Source organism: Dysidea avara, chromosome 2, assembly GCF_963678975.1.
Source record: "Dysidea avara chromosome 2, odDysAvar1.4, whole genome shotgun sequence".
Lineage (NCBI taxonomy): Eukaryota > Metazoa > Porifera > Demospongiae > Dictyoceratida > Dysideidae > Dysidea > Dysidea avara.
In genome coordinates, this window is record NC_089273.1 from 35,156,027 (window position 1) to 35,178,383 (window position 22,357).

Genomic DNA, 22,357 nt, shown 5'->3' on the forward strand with positions numbered 1-22,357 from the left:
CCAAACCATAGATATACAGAGCTGAAAAATATTAGTGATACATGCGGTTACATTAATTGACTAATCATGTATCAATGTTAACTGTAGATGTTAATTGTAGGGGTAGAAGGCTAGTTAGTCTCTTAGTAGAACACTCCTCATGATCCTGCACGATCCCAAAAGTGCCACTTTCTGTAATTCAGAAATCATCTTCATAACAAGTATAAGAAAACTTTGGAATTTTAAATTAGATTAGGGACAGTGTATAATGCGGCAATAAAAAGTACTGAAACAAGCTGGATCGGAGTAGTACGTAATGTCCTAATACTGTAAAACAAGAAGAAGTGAATATCCCTACTGCGCATTGAGTGTAGCGCAGTAGGGATATTCACTTCTTGTTTTACAGTATTAGGACATTACGTACTACTCCGATCCAGCTGGTTTCAGTACTTTTTACTGCAGCATTATACACTGTCCCTAATCTAATTTAAAATTCCAATTTTTTCTTATACTTGTTTGTGAAGTTTTTTACAAGCTCATGAACACTACTATATCTGCTGAATTACTCACAGCACTATTATACTAGATTATGACTCATACAATAACAACTGATCAGTGGGCGTGGCTCTACATAATCCTGCAGACAATAATGGACGTGGATTCGTGCATGTTTACGGACTGATGAATGGGCGTGGCTACCATATGTCCACAAACAGTGATTTACGTAGGTGGGCGTGGCTCACGAAAGAAGCAGAGCTACGCTATGACGTGGCTCTGACGCTAGTTTCAGAACACAATATGCACAGCAAAAATAACTAGAAAGTTACTGGTGACAGGAAAAGGCTAGTTGATCATGACTTGATTCAGTCTAGTAAACAGAATATATGGTTAATTGAGTGAGGTATCACTTTCAGAATGTTCAGACGACCAGTGATGAGATGCATGGATTCATCAAATTTTTGTTATGGTTGGAGATATTAAATGTCCAAAAGCAAACTGACTGTATAATGTTAATTCACTTTCTTTATATTCTCTCAATTTTGAGCCTGTATATATCTACAAATAATTGAAATTTTCTTAGTCAATAGAAATCCTAGAATAATAAGGGAGGAAAAATTATTTTTGTTTACCTATACTGAATAACTTCAAAGGAAATGAAGACAAATACAGAAGACAAATCAATAGAAATAGTACAACTACAATAAGGTGAATTACAGATTTAAATACTTAATATGATATAGAGCCTTTCAGAGTTGGGGGTAACACGTTACGTAATAATATTACTTTAACAGTAACGAGTAATATAACGCGTTACGTGACAAAGTAGCGAGTAATATGTAAAGTATATTACATCCGGAAATTGTAATGAATGTAACGCATTACTCCCTTTTAAGGCGCATTGTATCCAGGCACGTGATTGATTGCATTTTGGGTCAAGACAAGACTGGAGATAGCATTGTTTCAGTTGTGTCCAGCACACATGCCTTTTGTGCTGGGGGTGGTAGGCGGGAATAAAAAAATTAAATTTAATTATTAAAAAGACTGGAGATAGCATTATAGGCATGGACAAAGAATGATAGTGAAAGGGGATTGCGCTTGAGGCCAAGATACAACAACAAAGTATGTATTTGTGGCTGAACTACACCACAGAAACACGTGTCTCGCTCGTGTCACTTGTATTTGTAGGCTGGTAGCTTGTATTTAGAAGGTTGGACTTACTTTATAGTTTGTACCGATCAAATGTAATACGTACTAGTATTACTAGTTACAGCCCTTGCGAGTAATATGTAACTCGTTAATTTTTCAGCAAGTAATGTGTAAATGTAGCGCACTACATCGCGTAAAAGTAACGAGTAATATGTTACTAGTTACATTATTAGTGTAACGACCTTAACTCTGGAGCCTTTAGATAAGTACTGTTCCAAAGCAAAATATTATTGTAGATGGGAAAACAAATACTGGTGAGATCTTGGTTAATTAACAACAGTGGTTGGAGATTACAAGGGTGATATTTTTTTGTTCTTGAATATGTTGCGAGGTGGAGATACAAATCAAAATCGGATATCAATTTCATTATGAAAAAAATGTATACAAAAATAATCTTGCATTACTATATGTGACTGGGCCTGCGAAAATAGGGCATGTGGGCACATGATTTTTGTCTACTTTTTCAAACTTTCATCACTCATAACTTTTTGTACCATTATGTTATGGCACTGCAATTTTCAGCTCTATGTAAGCAGTTAATGGGCATCATGATGTAAGTTACAGAATGGAAATATACTTTTCCAATACTGAGATATTCCCTGTAGAGTGACGGGATGTAGTTTGTGCCCACATGCCCTATTGTTGCAGGCCCGGTCACATATTTATTTGTCCTCCACTTAAATATGCTACAATAGTGTCGGTACATTGGCAGGCTACCTTGAAATCTTAACTCTAGAGTAGATCCTACACAGAGCAGCCCACATTGTAACAAATACCTGTGATCCCACTGTAATTTCATTGACCAGCTGGACTAGGAATCACTTGAAAATAGATTAACAAATTTAACCTGTTTTGTTTGAAGTGGAGCATGTGAAATGTTGCACTTAAGAAATCCTAGGATTCTTAGGTGGTATGTAATTACTAAGTGTTCCATTTTAGGTATGACTAGATACATTGAACTTACACACACATTTTGGTCCAAATCATGTTTGCCTGATGATTATGGGCATGGTTTCACATGCATTTAAGGTTTATAATTGAGATCTGGTTGGTCTTGGAGTTTTGGCATTTAGCCTGATTCAAGGCTAGCAGTCAGACTCATCCTTTAATTTCTGCAATCGAAAAAAATTCAGCCCACTGTTGGCATTAGTCCACTGCAACTGCTGTTAATAACTCCATGCATACACTTCAATGGTGTTTGCAGAATATAGCCTCCTTGTGGTGTGCCAAAATATTTGCTCCTCAAATACTGCACAAAATTCGTGATGTTTTAATTCAGCTGGCTCTTTCCTGTTACCAGTGTCTTCCTGCTTGCTTTATTTGTACACTTACTTATGACTTGAAAAGCCAGCCCAATTTCCTGTTTTGCTTATTTTTTCTAAAGTCAAAATAAACAAAACAGCTCACGTACTATTAACTTTGGTAAGAACAAGTGCCCTTCTTGATATATCCGTAGATGAACCATGGATGAATATCACTGATACAGCTCAACCCACAATTAAGCATAATAGGCAGAAATTTGGGGAAATGCCAAAAAGCATAATAGGCAAATTTTGGAGCATAATAGACTCAAGCCTATCAATTACAACATGTTTATACACATGGGCCCCCTCAATGGATGACCACTGGAAGGAACTGTGTTGATTGTGAAGCAGGGCGGTGGAGGAGGCCAAAGAGTGAGGGGGCAAGGCCAGCTATAAGTTGAAGACCAAAAAAAGGAAGGTCACAACTTGCTGACAATAGCTGCTCTCCACCAATTACATCTCCTTATTTATAACTACACATACGTAGCTAAGTAATTTGCTACACTGCTTCTTTAAATAATGTGACTGCTCTATTAGAGTATCCAGATCCTGACTGTTCTATTAGAGTATCTCGATCTTTTCTTGCAAACAGTGTCCCAAAAAAGTGGGGGGACCATGGCTCCCCTGGTCCCCCCGTCTCCACGCCTATGTTGTGAAGGATGCTTCAAAGGGTCCTATACCATCATATTTCCGTCCTATGAATATCACTTGTACTGATGTACTGATGAAGAAAGGGTGGGGTCTATTCTATGGAACGGAACGGAACGGAATGATGGATTGAACCATGGAACAGAACGTTTTCTCAAATTGAAGTTTGCAATTCACCATTGCTGAAACTTCCCTTACAAGTTATCAGTGGCACCAACAGTGGGTGAAACATAAGACAAAGAGAATTGAAGGATCAATTGTGGGTTCTTGTTGGTTGTCATTTGTTTTTATGCTTTTCAGAAATGCATTATGCTTTTACTTTGTGTATTTTTTGTACAGTGAAATTTTTCATATAAATTGAGAAGTTTCACTTCAACTGCAGCATACAAATAATAGCACCAGCTAGAAAAGGGGATGTGCTCCAGAGTTAGTTTGTAGGCACATTAGAGCAGGAGTAGTCTGTCAGAACATAGATCAGAAGTTATAGACCTGACATTTTTGTAAAATCTTTGTAGTTTTGTATGCTGCAAATAATTATGTATAAAATACTATGCATAGCTCCTGATTGATCTTTTGAGTTCTAACAATTGGTATTCAAAGGACAGCAACTAGGCATGAGACTATTATGCTCCAAAAATTGAGCATTATGCTTTTGAGCAGTGCTAAAAAATCACCTATTATGCTTTTGAGAATTGCCCATTATTCCCAAATTTATGCCACCATAATCAGTAAACACACTTTTCAGGTCTCAAAGGGTTAATTAATTAATTAATAATGCCAGTTAGAGATGCAGCGATTATGCCGGCATAATTAATGCCTGTTTATTGCTGTATCAAACCATGTTTAAGCTTCAAATGGTCTTAGCTGGTTGCTGTAATAGAGTATTTCATTTCAATGTGACTGCTTTATTAGAGTAAATAATCTTCAGTGACTGTTCTATTAGAGTTTTTTACTGCTCTATTAGAGTATCTCGATCCTTTTTAACGGAACTGTGCAATCTGCAGATTTTCCTACTGTTAAAGCTTTATAATCACCTCAAAATGCTAGCACAATTCATGATTCCCACACATACCTATTATGCCCGAAATTATGCCGGCATAATCGCCGCATCCCTATCAGCAACTACTCAGTATATTATGTGACTAACATTTGCAAAGAACATCTAGTCTTCTTTGGATAAACGTTCTCAGCACTGATGATCTCTTTTGCATACGATGACTGTTCTTTTAGAGTGTTTGACTGCTTTATTAGGGAATCTCGATCTTTTTGAAATATCTTCCTGGTTTGATATTAACCTCAGTCTCACTGTAGATCCTCCGATACTTCACTATTTTTAATGTCCAGACATTCACTAGTTATACTGACTCAACACTAACTTTATTATCATCAGGGCTTCTTTTGTAGTCTTCCAATCCAGCTTCCAATAATCATGATCACATCATATCACAATCAGCGTTGAAACCGGGTCGGGTCATCCGGGTCATATTTTCTCCGGGTCATCCAGGTCTAACCAGGTTTACAATTTATCCTGGTCTGACCCGGATTGGATCACGTGAGAAACGAATATTGTTCGTTTGACGACGTGGAAACTTATAAACGCTATTGCGTAGCTCTTTGTTAGCCACGCCCACTTATCGCATTACCAACATACGCTCAGCCACGCCCATTTGTTAGTAAGTGCAGTATGTAGCACGAAACTGAGGGTATCTATGGTGAGGGGTAGCTATTGTCAATAGGTGAAGACCTATTTTTATTTTGGTCTAGCTAGGTTGAAGTTGCAATATTTACTCAACACGAATCGAATTAATTAATCTGGGTCAAATCCGGGTCTGATCCGGATTGCTATCCGAGTCAGCAGTAGTGACCCGGTTTCAACGTTGATCACAATATTAGACGATGAGATGCATTATATAATACCAAATTCGAAACTCAGCTAAACTGCTTTGCCATGCCTTGGTACTAGTTGGGACCAAGGCATGGAAAAGTAGTAATTTTGTGACCGAGTTTTGGAACACCATCCTTTTTGACACATTCGTTATTTTTTCTTTTATAACTAAAATGAAACATTATATGATTATAATTATGATTAAAGTACTGGTAAAGGCACAGCCTGTATACCGGATCTACACACAATAGTACAATTAACCATTACACAAAAGTAAATCTCGAATCAAATAAGTGATTATCTAATAAGGATTTAAACTTATTTACAGAAGTTACATTAACTACAACTGCAGGTAAAGCGTTCCAATCATTAATTAACCTATTTAAAAATATTTTGATCGACAGTTTAATCTTGAGTGACATTTGAAAAGCTTAAACTGATGCCCCCTTGTAATGTTGGTATTGGAGTAGGTATATAGAGTGGAAAAATCTGAATTGAAATAGCTATTGATAATCTTGAAAAGTGGTATCATATCACCTCTATGATGCCTGTGAGCCAGGGATGGTAGTTGTAGTGCTGCTAGTCTCTCTTCGTACTGTTTATCTCTTAATGATGGTAATAAACGTGTAGCCCTACGCTGGACTTTCTCTACTTTCCTTTGATCAAGAACAAAGAAAGGCCCCCATACTGCATTACTATATTCAAGTGTTGGACGTACAAAAGCTGTAAATAATTTAGTCAACATATCAGAATCTAAATAATCAAAAGATTTCTTAATTAATCCTAGTAATCGATTAGCTTTTACAGCAACCTCTGTGGTATGCAGGTGGAACTTAAGTTGGTTGTCTGAGATAATGCTCAAGTCTTTGTAAGAATCAATATTGTCAATAACTGTTCCTTCCAAATAATATGACCCATAGCAGGCTTGTTGTAATTACCCACCGAAAGTAATCAGTACAATTACAATTACTTTTTGAAGCCAATCTAATCATTACAATTACAATTACTTCAGCATGTAAAATAATGATTAATAATTGCAATTACTTTTCAATTACTACTGTACGTGTGGGGTTAGAGCTGGGTGATATACTGATATTGTTAATAATCTGTGATAGTTAAGTCATAATGGTTTTGATACTGCCTGCTTTTTTTAATATCGCCATACCATCTGGGCACTATGGCCTCCCTGTGGGCTTGTTTCATCCCATATTTAGAAGGTAACCAGACATGTGACAATTAATGTTTGTAGGCAGGTGCTGATGTAGTCAGCTAACCAAACTATATGTAAACAAGTTTGTTAGTGGTAGTTTGTACCTGAGGCTTGCTGAGCTACCATGGATATTTTTGGTGCTTTTGTTGTGGTAAATGGCAGTTACTTTAATACCAATAGCTTTTACATTAATACTGTGATACTTTTTTATGGAAGGTATACTGTTTGCTATTTTTCAATACCACCCAGAACTAATTGGGGTACAACAATAACTTACTTACAGTTCTCCAGCATTAATCATAAGGTACGTCTATTAACTCTTCAAACTTTTTTGGTAATAGTCTACATATATTTTGGTCTGAAAACATTGCCACTATGGTTGAATACACACTCAAATGGTGCAAATGTTGCTGCTATTCTTTGCTATTGTACTTAAAATGGGATATTTATTTGCTTTTATCTTCCAAAATTTTAAAGGGCTTTCATCCTTTGTAAACTCTGTGTCATCCAGATACATTTAAATGTTTCTCTACTATTGAACATTATGTACCCCATGGGTATCCCATACTGTACATAGAATGTTTAACTATATGGTCAACAAATACATGACATATAATTTCAATAATTTACTGTAGCTACATGGGCCACATGTTATACACATGGGATTGTGTACATAGTATAGTCAAGTTATGGAGTAGTACTTTTATATAGCATAACTTTGATTACTGAAATTTAATTACATAATGGTTATTGAGTGAACAGCTAATTACAATTACCATTACATTTATGCTCAGTGAGCAATTACAATTATAATTACAATTACTTGAAAATTGCTAATGATTAATAATTAATTACAATTACAATTACAACAAGCCTGGCCCATAGTGATGCATCGGTCCAAGATGCATATGCTTGCACTTCAAGATATTTTAAGTTGCCAACAAATTGACCATTCATAAAGTAAGTCCGAATCATGTTGTAGTGCTGAATAATCCTCACTAGTTCTTACAACACAGAAAATCTTAGTGTCGTCAGCAAACATATACACGGGACTTGATACAACCGAAGGTAAGTCATTGACAAACATCGTGAATAAGATGGGACCCAACACTGAACAAGATGGGACACAACACTGAATATTATCTTGTGTTAAAATTTCAACTTGATATCTTGAAGGGTTCCAGAGATACGGTCAATTTACTGTCTCATACATTACAAACTAACTTTTCATTTAGTAATGCATAAGTGATTAAGTGTGACAAATCATTTTGTGTACCACTGTGAAAAAGGTGGGATATAATAATATTTCTAGTGGCTTACTGAATACGAATAAGCCTTAATATAAATCCTGTATTATACTCATCTTATACTTTAGTATAATCCATACTATACTATTGCATAATTATTATATGGTTTCAGTTTATTTACCACATTACCTGAAATAGCTTATATCTAATATATTGCCCAAACTATGCCATCACATATGTGACCAGATTTGCAAAAAAAGGGTCTTCCACACACATCCAAATCTATGAACTTGGAAGACCTTAACTTATAGTGCTTAAAAAAGATACAAACCTCCATCCATTAACCTATGTTGGTGTTCACTACTAACCAAATTGCAAGAAAATTACTTTTCCCAATCTGAAGTTATGAATTGTTAAAGCTAGTAAATTGGATGTGTGTGGAAGACCCTTTTTCGCAAATCCGGTCACATATGTGGTTTCACTATGTTTAACACATTAACTAAAGCCTTACATGATATTGTTAGTATACTACAGGTTATGCCAAGCTTTTTTGTATTCAATAAGGGAATTAGTAAAACGCGGAATACGGAATAACGGAATAACAAAATAAGCAAAACTTATATGTACAAATAGTTTTATGCTCTATAGCAATCATACTTTATTTGTGACCGGATTTGTGAAAAGGTACTTTTCCACACATTTTACAGGCAAGCAAACAAAATGATGTAACTTTTGATTCCGTACACTGATCAACTTGCTGTTAGTTTAAAAATGTAGCCAGATACTTTAGCTGTACTCATGGAATATTTCAGGCAATTTTATGAAATGGTCAAAACGTTATGAATGATCAAAGATCAAAAAATGGGTCAAATTTTGTGTGTAAAAAAGGTACCTTTTCGCAAATCCAGTCACATTTATACCTTGCAACAGCTCTGAATGGCACACCACGGCGATGGATAGCTAAACAGCAGCTGGGAGAGCATTAAATGGGACGAGCGAGCACACAACCAATCACCCTAGAACGATCTACTTTCGCTAAACTTACTTATCTATACTCCTTAGTTGATCTAGCTACAAAACGCCAAGATCTAGTTCTATTCTTAGGTTTAACTAGCTGCCCTTCATGTGCATACGACCGAATTTATTAGAGTCACACTAGAGTTCAGTCGGAAAGTCCGTGTGTCTTTACTCTTTAAATGGATCTCAAAACTCTTCAGGTTGAATCAAGAGTGTAGGTAAGCAAAGTTAGCGAAGGTAGATCGTGCTGGGATGATTGGTTGTGTGCTGGTCCCATTTAATGCTCGCCAACTGCTGCCATCGTCGTGGTGCGCCATGCAGAGCTGTTACAAGGTAAATAAAGTATAATTACTATCTAATCAAAAACAGCCAAGCTGTAAAAAAAGGTGCGGCCCTCAAAAAGGCCATGGTGAAAAAAGATGTGAAATCCAAGGTGGCGGCTAAGAAATGGCTGTGATGGTAGGTTAATGGTTACATTTTAATAACAACAATTCAGGTGAATTTGGTGCCAAGACCAAGCGGCACAAAATTCACCTGAATTGTCGTTATTAAAATGTAACCATTAACCTACCATCACAGCCATTTCTTGGACGCCACCTTGGATTTCACATCTTTTTTCACCATGGCCTTTTTGGGGGCCGCAACTTTTTTAACAGCTTGGCTGTTTTTGATTAGATATCACTTCTTTTTGTATTTGTATACTGCAAAGCTGGCTTATGGCTGGCTTTGGGGATTTCTAACCCATGTGTTTTTTTCTTTACTACAGGAAAAAGAAAAGAAATGATTTTAGTACTTCAATTATTTTTGAATTTATTAGTAATTATACAAATTATATACATATATTTATTAGATGCCCATTATTCCCCACAGGATATTTTTTGCAGCTGATCTCTCTACTGGGTGACTTGAAATGTAGCTGAACTATATACAGGATGGTTTCTTTGTAGCTGAACTCTCTACAAGGTAACCTCTTCTAGCTGGTCTCTCTACAGGGTATTTTGTTTCTAGCTGAACTCTCTACAGGTGATTTGTTTGCAGCTAAACTCTCTACATGGTGGTGTCTTTGTAGCCAAACTCTCTACATGATGGTTTCTTTGTAGCTGAACTCTCTATAAGGTGACTTCATCTAGCTGAACTCTCTACAGGGTGATTTTTTGTAGCTGAACTCTCTGTAGGGTGATTTGTTTGCAGCTGAACTCTCTACATGATGGTTTCTTTGTAGCTGAACTCTCTACAAGGTGACTTCGTCCAGCTGATCTTTCTACGGGGTGATTTGTTTCTAGCTGAACTCTCTACGGGGTAATTTCTTTTCAGCTGAACTCTCTACATGGTGGTTTCTTTGTTGCTGAACTCTCTACAAGGTGAATTCTTCTACCTGATCTCTCTACAGGGTGATTTGTTTGTAACTGAACTCTGTACAAGTGTGTTTTTGTGGGTGATCTCACTGCAGGTTGATTTGTTTGTAGCTGAACTCACTAAAGGGTTATTTTGCTTGTAGCCGAACTCCTTGCATTGTATCTAGTTTCTAGCTGATCTCTCTACAGGGTGATTTGTTTGTAGCTGATCTCTCTACAAGTTTATTTGTGTGTAGCTGATCTCTCTGCAGGTTGATTAATTTGCAGCCAATCTCTCTACAAGGTAATTTGTTTGTAGCTGAACTGTCTGTAAAGTGATTTATTTGTAGCTGATCTCTCTGCAGGTTGATTTGTTTTATCTGAACTCTCTACAGGGTGATTTACTTGTAGCTGAACTCCTTACATTGTGTCTAGTTTCTAGCTGATCTTTCTACAGGGTGATTTGTTTGTAGCTGATCTCTCTACAAGTTGATTTGTGTGTAGCTGATCTTTCTACTGGTTGATTTGTTTGTAGCCGATCTCTCTACAGGGTAATTTGTTTGTAGCTGAACTCTGTACAAGGTGCTTTTTTGTAGGTGATCTCACTGCAGGATGATTTGTTTGTAGCTGAACTCACTAAAGGTTGATTTGCTTGTAGCTGAACTCCTTACATTGTGTCTAGTTTCTAGCTGATCTCTCTACAGGGTGATTTGTTTGTAGCTGAACTCTCTATAAGGTGATTTGTTTGCAGCTGAACTCTCTGCATGGTGGTTTCTTTGTTGCTGAACTCTCTACAGGGTGTTTTGCTTGTAGCTACTCTCTACAGGGTGATTTGTTTCTAGCTTATCTCTCTACAGGTTGATATGTGTGTAACTGATCTCTCTACAAGCTGATTTGTTTGTAGCTGAATTCTCTTCAGGGTGATTTGTTTCTAGCTGATCTCTCTACAGGGTGATTATTTTTGTAGCTGACCTCTCTTCAGGGTGATTTGTTTCTAGCTGATATCTCTACAGGGTGATTTTTTGTAGCTGACCTCTCTTCAGGGTGATTTGTTTCTAGCTGATCGCTCTACAGGTTGGTTTGTTTGTAGCTGAACTCTCTACACGGTGATTTGCTTGTAGCTGAACTCCTTACATTGTGTCTAGTTTCTAGCTGATCTCTCTACAGGGTGATTTATTTGTAGCTGATCTCTCTACAAGTTAAATTGTGTAGGGCTAATCTCTCTGCAGGTTGATTTGTTTGTAGCCGATCTCTCCACAAGGTAATTTATTTGTAGCTGAACTGTCTAAAAGGTGATTTGTTTGTAGCTGATCTCTCTGCAGGTTGATTTGTTTTAGCTGAACTCTCTACACGGAGATTTATTTGTAGCTGAACTCCTTACATTGTGTGTAGTTTCTAGCTGATCTCTCTACAGGGTGATTTGTTTGTAGTTGATCTCTCTATAAGTTGATTTGTGTGTAGCTGATCTCTCTGCAGGTTGATTTGTTTGTAGCCGATCTCTCTATAGGGTAATTTGTTTCTAGCTGATCTCTCTACAGGGTGATTTTTTTGTAGCTGACCTCTCTTCAGGGTGATTTGTTTCTAGCTGATATCTCTACAGGGTGATTTTTTGTAGCTGACCTCTCTTCAGGGTGATTTGTTTCTAGCTAATTGCTCTACAGGTTGATTTGCTTGTAGATGAACTCTCTACATGGTGGTTTCTTTGTTGCTGAACTCTCTACAGGTTGTTTTGCTTGTAGCTGATCTCTCTATAAGCTGATTTGTGTGTAGCTGATCTCTCTGCAGGTTGATTTGTTTGTAGCCGATCTCTCTACAGGTAATCTGTTTGTAGCTGAACTCTCTATAAGGTGATTTGTCTGTAGTTGATCTCTCTGCAGGTTGATTTGTTTTAGCTGAGCTCTCTACAGGCTGATTTGTTTGTAGCCGATCTCTCTACAGGGTAATTTGTTTGTAGCTGAACTCTCTACATGGTGGTTTCTTTGTTGCTGAACTCTCTACAGGTTGTTTTGCTTGTAGCTGATCTCTGTACAGGGCAATTTGTTTGTAGCTGATCTCTCTACAGGGTGATTTTTTTGTAGCTGACCTCTCTTCAGGGTGATTTGTTTCTAGTTGATCTCTCTACAGGGTGATTTTTTGTAGCTGACCTCTCTTCAGGGTGATTTGTTTCTAGCTGATTGCTCTACAGGTTGATTTGTTTGTAGATGAACTCTCTACAGGGTAATTTACTTGTAGCTGAACTCCTTACTTTGTGTCTAGTCTGTAGCTGATCTCTCTACAGGGTGATTTGTTTGTAGCTGTACTCCTTACATTGTGTGTAGTTTCTAGCTGATCTCTCTACAGGGTGATTTGTGTGTAGCTGATCTCTCTGCAGGTTGATTTGTTTGTAGCCGATCTCTCTACAGGTAATCTGTTTGTAGCTGAACTCTCTATAAGGTGATTTGTTTGTAGCTGATCTCTTTGCAGGTTGATTTGTTTTAGCTGAACTCTCTACAGGGTGATTGCTTGTAGCTGAACTCCTTACATTGTGTCTAGTTTCTAGCTGATGTCTCTACAGGGTGATTTTTTATAGCTGAACTCTCTTCAGGGTGATTTGTTTCTAGCTGATCTCTCTACAGGTAGATTTGTGTTGATTTGTTCATTGCTGATCGCTCTAAAGGTTGATTTGTTGCAGCTGAACACCCTGCAAAGTGTTTTGTTTGTAGCTGATCACTCTAAAGGGTAATTTGTTTGTAGCTGAACTCTCTCCACAGTGACTTGTGTGTAGCTGAATTCTGTGTAACTGAATTCTCTAGAGAATGACTTAATTGTAGCTGAATTTTCTACACAGTGCATGACTTGTTTATAGCTGAACTTTCTTCAGTGTGACTTGTAATGTTCTGAATCTGTATAGTGATATATTTGCTTAACTCTCCACATGGTGACTGTCTTCTTGCTGAACTGTCTATAAGATTAACTGTTTGCAGCTGAACTCCCTACAGAATAACTTGTGATGTAATAAAATTCTATAATGGAGTAAATAAATTAGCCGAATGCTCTATTAGGGTGACTGTTCTATTAGAGTATCTCGATCTCTCATTTGCTACACGGAGTTGGCTTTCGAATCATAACTCAGTGGTTTGTAATCCGATTCTTCTGTACTACTGCAAGGACTTTCTATGAAGATTATTCCAGCTATACACCGATTTTTAGCTCATTGCTCTAAGCGGTTTGCCTAGTAGGCGTGAAAACTAATACTTTTTTATTCATAAAAATCGATCGCGTAATTGTGACACAGGTTGGGTTTTGTGTCATATCTCCGTGGTCTTTGTCTTGATTCCTTTCAAACCACCAAAAGGCACTCCTACCATGGTTACTCCATCTACATAGCAATTTTCAACTCATTCCATGAAGCGTTTTACCCTGTAGGCGTGACAACAAATCGATCTTGTTTTACGCGAATAATCGGTCATAACTCCTGAACCATTCATCGGATTTGTACCACATTTGATGCTAGAATTCGCCTTTTGACTCCCTTTCTGTGTGCCAAATTTCAAGGCGATCGGAGTACGCGTTTGCTTGTTATAGCAATTTTTGCAAGTGTGCGAAAAGGCGAAGAAGAAAAAAACCAAGAAAAAAACGAAACTTTCGCAGCTCGTATCTCGGAAATGGCTGTAGCGATTTCCTTCAAATTTGGAATGTAGACTCTCTTGGCTGGCGGGCAACTGTGTAGCAAATTTGGTTCCAATCAGATTAGTGATCACCGAGATACAAAGGTGGGAAAATGACGTTTTCGTTCTTCCTGTCAATATACTCACGGTGTGGCGCGCCGGCTTTTTGGGCCGCACGACACACTATCGTGTGTCTTGATAGAGCATAACTATTTGTGCAATCTGCAAAGATAAGTTTTGCTTACTTCGTTATTCCGAAATTCCGCGTTTTACTACTGAATTCCCATTCAATAAGCCACTGGAAATACCATCTTATATCCCTCATTTTCACAGTGCACATTCCTACCATCTATAAAGTATATGTATAAAGAGACTTCTGGTAGTGAAATCGAGTGTTCCTGGTATTTTTCTTCAGTTAAACAACGAGCATCATGGTCTTAATACTCAGTTTTAACCATGTCATCACTTGAACAAATCACCTCATTGTAACTGTAAGTTAATTGTTGTCCACGCATTGTGAAATCACTTCATGGTCTGATAAAATCATCCATATCTTCTACCAGAAAGAAGCTTTGGATGTGAAACTTCACAACAAGAAGGTTTTATTGTTGCCAGCTATATCCAAATTTGTGACCGAATTTTGGAAATCACCCTTATAGTCGCGCCTGAAACAATTAGAATTTTTGAAACTAACATGGTGATGTTAGTTAATAGCAGAAAACACTTTAAATTTCTAAAACTTTTCTTGTAATTCAAGGTATATATGGTTTATTCTACCCTTACATGGGTAGGAATTCAACTTATAATGCTGTGTTTCAGAGCTAAATATTTAATGTGTCAAATGTGCCCATAAGGATGACTTTCCAAAAGTCGGTCTCATTTGCAAAAAAAAAATTTAAAACATATTTGTCAATTGAGTTTTCCTGCAACTTTTGCATGTGCTAAAATAGGATAGTTTTCCAAGCCACACTTTACAGTTTCATGCTTGACTCCCATGCAACTACGTATAATAAACTTCCATGTTTCTTTAACAAGGCAAGGCCACGAAAAGTTAATTATATGTTTATGGTTCCCTCCCTGGTCATTTTTTTGCTGAACGGATTGCACAATTACCATACAATAATGTGTAATATTTTATCTCCATTGAAAGGTTTTCATGTCTTGTACATACTCTTTCCTTATAAAGATGTACTAACTTTATACAATAACTTTGTTTTCCATATAATTCCATGTACTGCTATTTCAAATGTATAGTGTACCACATCCAAAAGTTGCAAAAAAAGGAAAAAATGATGCCTGGTCACTTGATAAATTTTGGGAATTGGTAGGACCAGAAACATCAAGACACACGGTAGTGTGTCGTGCGGCCCAAGAAGCCGGCGTGCCACCCGTGAGTATATTAACAGGAAGAAAGAAAACGCAATTTTCACACCTATGTAGCTCTGTGATCCCTTATCCAATTGGAACCAAATTTGCTAGAGAGGTGCCGGCCAGTAAGGGGAGTCTACACACCAAATTTGAAGAAAATCGCTCCAGCCATTTCCGAGATACGAGCGAACAAAATTTCGTTTTAATTTCTTCGTTTTTTTCTTCTACTTCTTCTTCATTTCTCACATTCGCAAAATCCGCCATAAACCACGAATGCGTGCTCGGATAGGGCTGAAATTTGGTACACTTAAAGGGCTCATTAAGGCGGATCTGTGTACCAACTTTGGTAGGAATGCGATGAACATTCACGGAGTTATGACCGATTATTTGCGTAAAATAAGGTCGAAGGTCTGTCACGCCTACAGGGTAAACTCCTTTGAGGAATCAGTTGAAAATTGATATGTAGATGGAGCAACCATCGTAGGAGTGCCTTTTTGTGGTTTGAAAGGAATTGGGATAAAGACCACGGAGATATGACACAAAACCCGACCTGTGTCAAAATTACGCAATCGATTTTTATGAATAAAAAACTATTAGTTTTCGTATCTACCAGGCAAACCGCTTTGAGCAATGAGCTGAAAATCAGTATGTAGCTGGAATAATCATCATAGAAAGTCCTTGCAGTAGTACAGAAGAATCGAATTACAAACCACTGAGTTATGATTCGAAAGGCAACTACGTGTAGCAAATGCGAGATCGAGATACTCTAATAGAACAGTCACCCTAATAAAGCATTCAGCTGCATTTATAATTTACTCAATTATATTGCATTGCAAATTATTCTGTACGGAATTCAGTTACAAACAAGTCACCCTGTAGTCAGATCAGCCAGAAGAAGGTACCTAATAGAGATGTCAGCTACAAAGAAACCATCATGTAGAGAGTTCAGCTCAAACAAATTGCCCTGTAGAGAGATCAGCTAGAAGAAGTTACCTTGTAGAGAGTTCAGTTACAAATAAACAATCATGCAAAGTGTTCAGCTACAAACAAATCACCCAGTAGAAAGTTCCGCTATGAACAGATCACACTGTAGAGAGTTCAGTTAGAAGCAAGTCATGTTGTAGAGAGATCAGCTAGAAGAAGTAACCTTGTAGAGAGTTCAGCTACAAAGAAACCACCATGTAAGAGAGTTCAGCTGCAAACAAATCACCTGTAGAGAGTTCAGCAGGAACAATTCACCCTGTACAGAGATCAGCTAGAAACAAGTCACCCTGTAGAGAATTCAGCTACAAAGAAACCACCATGTAGAAAGATCAGCTGCAAACAAATCACCTGTAGAGAGTTCAGCTAGAAACAAGTCACCCTGTAGAGAGATCAGCTAGAAGAAGTCACATTGTAGAGAGTTCATCTACAAAGAAACTACCATGTAGAGAGTTCAGCTGCAAACAAATCACCCTGTAGAGAACTCAGCTACAAACAAATCGCCCTGTAGAAAGATCAGCTAGAAGAAGTTACCTTGTAAGGAGTTCAGCTACGAACAGATCACCCTGTAGAGAGTTCAGCTACAAACAAATCACGCTGTAGAGAGTTCAGTTACAAAGAAACCACAAAGTAGAGAGTTCAGCTGCAAAAAAATCAATCACTCTGTAGAGAGTTCAGCTAGAAGAAGTCACCTTGTAGAGAGTTCAGCTGCAAATAAATCACCCTGTAGAGAATTCAGCTACAAACAAATCACCCTGTAGAAAGATCAGCTAGAAGAAGTTACCTTGTAGAGAGTTCAGCTACAAAGAAACCACCATGTAGAGAGATCAGCTGCAAACAAATCACCTGTAGAGAGTTCAGCTAGAAACAAGTCACCCTGTAGAGAGATCAGCTAGAAACAAGTCACCCTGTAGAGAGTTCAGCTAGAAGAAGTCACATTGTAGAGAGTTCATCTACAAAGAAACTACCATGTAGAGAGTTCAGCTGCAAACAAATCACCCTGTAGAGAACTCAGCTACAAACAAATCGCCCTGTAGAAAGATCAGCTAGAAGAAGTTACCTTGTAAGGAGTTCAGCTACGAACAGATCACCCTGTAGAGAGTTCAGCTACAAACAAATCACGCTGTAGAGAGTTCAGTTACAAAGAAACCACAATGTAGAGAATTCAGCTGCAAAAAAATCAATCACTCTGTAGAGAGTTCAGCTAGAAGAAGTCACCTTGTAGAGAGTTCAGCTGCAAATAAATCACCCTGTAGAGAATTCAGCTACAAACAAATCACCCTGTAGAAAGATCAGCTAGAAGAAGTTACCTTGTAGAGAGTTCAGCTACAAAGAAACCACCATGTAGAGAGATCAGCTGCAAACAAATCACCTGTAGAGAGTTTAGCTAGAAACAAGTCACCTGTAGAGAGATCAGCTAGAAACAAGTCACCCTGTAGAGAGTTCAGCTAGAAGAAGTCACATTGTAGAGAGTTCAGCTAGAAAGAAACTACCATGTAGAGAGTTCAGCTGCAAACAAACACCCTGTAGAGAACTCAACTACAAACAAATCGCCCTGTAGATAGATCAGCTAGAAGAAGTTACCTTGTAGGGAGTTCAGCTACAAACAAATCACCCTGTAGAGAGTTCAGCTACAATGAAATCATCATGTAGAGAGTTCAGCTGCAAACAAATCATCCTGTAGAGAGTTCAGCTATGAAAAGATCACCCTTTAGAGAGTTCAGCTAGAATAAGTCACCTTTTAGAGAGTTCAGCTACAAAGCTACCACCATGTAGAGAGTTCAGCTGCAAAAAAATCAATCACTCCGTAGAGAGTTCAGCTAGAAGAAGTCACCTTGTAGAGAGTTCAGCTGCAAATAAATCACCCTGTAGAGAATTCAGCTACAATCAAATCACCCTGTAGAAAGATCAGCTAGAAGAAGTTACCTTGTAGAGAGTTCAGCTACAAAGAAACCAGAGTTCACCTGCAAACAAATCACCTGTAGAGAGTTCAGCTAGAAACAAGTCACCCTGTAGAGAGATCAGCTAGAAACAAGTCACCCTGTGGAGAGTTCAGCTAGAAGAAGTCACATTGTAGAGAGTTCAGTTACAATGAAACTACCATGTAGAGAGTTCAGCTGCAAACAAATCACCCTGTAGAGAACTCAGCTACAAACAAATATACACTGTAAAAAGATCAGCTAGAAGAAGTTACCTTGTAGAGAGTTCAGCTACAACAAAACCATCATGTAGAGAGTTCAGCTACAAACAAATCACCTGTAGAGAGTTCAGCCACAAACAAGTCACCCTGTAGAGAGATCAGCTAGAAAACAAGTCACCTTGTAGAGAGTTCAGCTAGAAGAAGTCACATTGTAGAGAATTCAGCTACAAAGAAACTACCATGTATTGAGAGTTCAGCTGCAAACAAATCACCCCGTAGAAAGTTCAGCTATGAACAGATCACCCTGCAGAGAGATCAGCTAGAAACAAGTCACCCTGTAGAGAGTTCAGCTAGAAGAAATTACCTTGTAGAGAGTTCAGCTACAAAGAAACCACCATGTAGAGAGTTCAGCTGCAAACAAATCACCCAGTAGAAAGTTCAGCTATGAACAGATCACCCTGTTGAGAGTTCAGTTAGAAACAAGTCATCCTGTAGAGAGATCACCTAGAAGTATCACCTTGTAGAGAGTTCAGCTACAAACAAATCACCTGTAGAGAGTTCAGCTACACACAAATCACCCTGTAGAGAGATCAGCTAGAAGAAGTCACCTTGTAGAGAGTTCAGCTATAAAGAAACCACCATGTAGAGAATTCAGCTGCAAAAGAACACCCTGTAGAGAACTCAGCTACAAACAAATCGCCCTGTAGAAAGATCAGCTAGAAGAAGTTACCTTGTAGGGATTTCAGCTACAAACAAATCACCCTGTAGAGAGTTCAGCTACAAAGAAATCATCATGTAGAGAGTTCAGCTGCAAACAAATCATCCTGTAGAGAGTTGAGCTATGAAAAGATCACCCTGTAGAGAGTTCAGCTAGAAGAAGTCACTTATTAGAGAGTTTAGCTACAAAGCAACCACCATGTAAAGAGTTCAGCTGCAAACACATCACCCTGTAGAGAATTCAGCTACAAACAAATCGCCCTGTAGAGAGACCAGGTCACCCTGTAGACAGATCAGCTAGAAGAAGTGACATTGCAGAGAGTTCATCAGCTGCAAACAAATCACCCTGTAGAGAATTCAACTACAAACAGATAACCCTGCAGAGAGTTCAGCTACATTTCAAGTCACCCAGTAGAGAAATCAGCTGCAAATTGTCCTGTGGGGATTAATTGACATGTAATAAATATATGCTCTCTTTTTATATTATGAACTCTTGATATATGCATTATATATATAATTTGTACATTTACTGATAAAATCAGAATGAGTTAAAGTATTTATAAAACTGCTTCATCTTTTTCTTTTTCCTGTGGTAAAGAAAAATATATAGGTTAAAAAGCCCCAAAGCTGGCCATAGGCCGGCTTTGGGGTATACAAATACAAAAAGAAGTGAAATCTAATCAAAAACAGCCAAGCTGTAAAAAAAGGAGTGCGGCCCTTGAAAAGTCTATGGTGAAAAAAGATGTGAAATCCAAGGTGGCGGCCAAGAAATGGCTGTGATGGTAGGTTAATGGTAAAAATTTTAATAACGACAATTCAGGTGAATTTTGTGCCAATTGACCAAGCGGCACCAAATTCACCTGAATTATTGTCGTTATTAAAATTTTTACCATTAACCTACCATCACAGCCATTTCTTGGCCGCCACCTTGGATTTCACATCTTTTTTCACCATAGACTTTTCAAGGGCCGCACTCCTTTTTTTACAGCTTGGCTGTTTTTGATTAGATATAATTAACTTTGCACAGCCTAATACACATAATTAGACAACATAAAACTTAAGTGCAATCAATACATTGTTAAAATTATGAATTGCTCAATCATACATGGCTCCATAGAAAGTGCTTCAAAATTTCTTTGCCTAATTGTTATTTACTGTGAAGTTATGACTCGACATTGCAACAAAATGTATTTGGGGTTACAATTTACAACAAAATTAATCGTGCATGTTAATAATAAATGTTTTTACTGTAGCTACTACAATATTTTGCAATTATTATGAGTGCTTCTTTAATATTAAATGTGACTGAATTTGACAAAACTTGGCTGCTAACACAAACCAATTCTTTGACTTCAACTACCTGTAATATTACCTGCCAGCATAATAGAAATTTTCACACAGTGCTTCCATAACATCACAAAATGACAGCTCAAAATTCAAGGCTGATGGAATATTCCTACATTGAGTTATGACCTATCAAAGCCATAAAACTGGATAAGTGTGGAACAGATTGAATTGAAGTATTCTAAAAGATTTTGCTTTTAACAGCACCACAATAGATCTTAAAATTTCTAATTGTTTCAGATGCAACCAAGTCATTGCCAGTGGACACTCTAATATATCAATCACAAATCACCCGTGGATACTCTGATGAAATAGTTATAAAATCACTGGTGGATACTCTAATATAATAGTCACAACATCACCAGTGGACACTCTAATATATTAGTTACAAATCACCCGTAGACACTCTAATATAATAGTCACAAAATCACCAGTGGACACTCTAATATAAGTCATAAAATCACCAGTGCACACTCTAATATAACAGTCACAAAATCACCAGTGGACAATATAACCCCCAAAAACACCTTTGCTGTAAAAAAATTGGCGCGTCCAAGAAACTACAAGTACTGTATCTGTAACCCCATGTAAAACAGATAAGCTGTAGAAAAACATTCCATAACATTAATGGGTAACTGAAAGAGCTGATATCTAAAGCGGCCAAGAATCAATAATGGTACTACAACTGACTATGATTAACAAAGAATACCTTGGCTGTAAAACAGGCAAATAAAAGTAACTGGCAACTAAAACAGCTGATATCTGAAGCGGCCAAGAATAAAAGTTAAGTTGATACAACTAGCTACAATTTTAAACCTGCAACATTGAATCCTAATCATTCAACTGTGTTCTATACATTCACCCTTGCTACATCCTAAATTCTTTGTAACTCTAATTGGCTGGTAATTTGGCCACCTTTTTCAATAGCCAGAGTAAAGAAAAAAGGCGACCAAATTACCAGCCAATTAGAGTTACAAAGAATTAATTTAGGATGTAGCAAGGGTGAATGTATAGAACACAGTTGAATGATTAGGATTCAATGTTGCAAGTTTATAATTGTAGTTAGTTGTATCAACTAAACTTTTATTCTTGGCTGCTTCAGGTATCAGCTGTTTTAGTTGCCAGTTACTTTTATTTGCCTGTTTTACAGCCAAGGTATTATTCGGTAATCATAGTCAGTTGTAGTAACATTATGCCGCTCTAGATATCAGCTCTTTCAGTTACCGATTAATTTCATGGAGTGTTTTTCTACAGCTTATCTGTTCCACATGGGGTTACAGATACTTGTAGTTTCTTGGACTTGCCTTTTTTTACAGCGAAGGTGTTTTGGGGGGTATTACTAATTTTTGTCAGTTGTATAATTTACAGACCCAATGTTCAAGCCATGGGGGGTGTATGATGAATTCTACCTTGTAGAGGTGTTGCAACCAAACAGAAATCTGCTGATAGGTGGTGAGCATATAACATACATTCGTATAGTAGCTGTAATTTTTTTATTAGGACAAGGGCCAGTGGAAATTACTGGTCATGCCAAGCAATAATGGCTACAATAAGGGTTACCAAAGATACGTGTAAAGTACTTATTTGCAAAGCATGCTTTTCTAGTTTATCTTGGGAAATGCCCCCATCTTGAAATAGCAACTCTGTAATTGCATCTGGGGTCTGGGAGTGTTATCAGACAGAGATGTCAAATATTCAGCTATATTGTTCAATGACTGTTCTATTAGAGTATTTTATTGCCTGACTGTTCTATTAGAGTATTTATTGCTTGACTGTTCTATTGGAGTATATCAATCATTCTGTACTTGTCAATGAATACAACCTGCTAT